Here is a 1,415-nt window from a genome sequence, read left to right as displayed (position 1 = left end):
AAATAGCATTGAATGTCCAGTTTAGAAAATATAAGAGGAACGTCATGCGATTTAGGCTAAAAAACACTCCATCCGAATTTCAGATGATTATGAATGATATTTTCAATCCTTTCAAAAAATCTCAATAGTTTATATTGATCATGTGTTGATATTTTCTAAAACCATTAAGATCAACACTTTAAACATCTACATACATTCATTAATGTAATCAAAAGAAATCAGCTAGTTGTGTCCATACCCAAAATCAAATAATATCAAACTCAGATCAGTTTTCTTAGATTTTAAATTTATTTGAGCCTTTATAAAACCCATCCAATGGTCCATTGAGTTTAACTTTCGTGATGACGTATCATAGAAAAGCCAACTTCAAAAAAAATTTAGGTTCCCTCAATTATGTGTCATAAATCCTTCAAGATATCGGGCACATTTACAAATGTCTTGATGAGTGTCTTGAAAATAATAATAAGTCTTGATTTGTAAAGGATATCTCTACCACCCAAAAAAATCAAATCATTAGTCAAATAAACTCTCTACTTAAGTCTTATTGACCCAAGGGCAGATCTCATAGTGAAACGTGACGCATGAAATATCAGATATGGAGGTATCTAAAATGGTCAAAGAGGACAGGGAATCAATTATCATATTTCATTCAAAAGCCTCTAATAATACCATACTAATTACAAAACAGTAATATTCATGTTTGAAAACATGTGGAATACAAAAACTTTGTGTTGGAAACTATTTTGGTGTTATGTTTCTTTCAAACCTTGTTTTAGGTTTGGTGTTAAAATCTATTCATTAGATTAGTTATGATCAAGCTAATTCTTGAGTGAGTCGTCTTGGAATCTAAGAGTGACAATCATAGATTCCAAGTTCAATCTAAGAGTTATTTATCCTTTTAACCTGCTCCTAGTTGAAATCAATTCGTTAAGTTAGCTTTCTTTGTTAAAGTTTGCAAGGATACTATGACCTCTAGCTTTGCAAAATCTAGCGTTGTTGGCGCTTATCAAAATCGCTGCCAAAATAAAGTTTAACAAGTGGTTCTATAGTGTAGTGGTTAGCACTTTCGACTTTGAATCTAACGACCTATGTTTAATTTCCGATAGGTAATCCACCAATTTATACAAAATTGGTCCATAGCCAATTCGGTAGGGTCACTTTTTGGCCGATAATGTTTATAAGGGGTCACTAAGGTTGAGATCATATAAAATTGGTCCATAGCTCAATGTTAGAGCATTTGATTGTAGATCAAGAGATCACCAATTCGAACCTAGTTGGGCCCTTCTATCTTGGATAGAAATTTGTTACACTTTTTGGACCGACATTATGTCTAAGGGGTCACTAAGGTTAAAATCCTACAAAATGTATCCATGGCTCAGTGGTAGAGAATTTGACCGGTCACCCGTTTGAACTTT

This window comes from Cucurbita maxima, unplaced genomic scaffold (genome assembly GCF_002738345.1).
Source record: "Cucurbita maxima cultivar Rimu unplaced genomic scaffold, Cmax_1.0 Cma_Scf00194, whole genome shotgun sequence".
Taxonomy (NCBI): Eukaryota; Viridiplantae; Streptophyta; class Magnoliopsida; order Cucurbitales; family Cucurbitaceae; genus Cucurbita; species Cucurbita maxima.
This window is presented reverse-complemented; position numbering follows the sequence as displayed.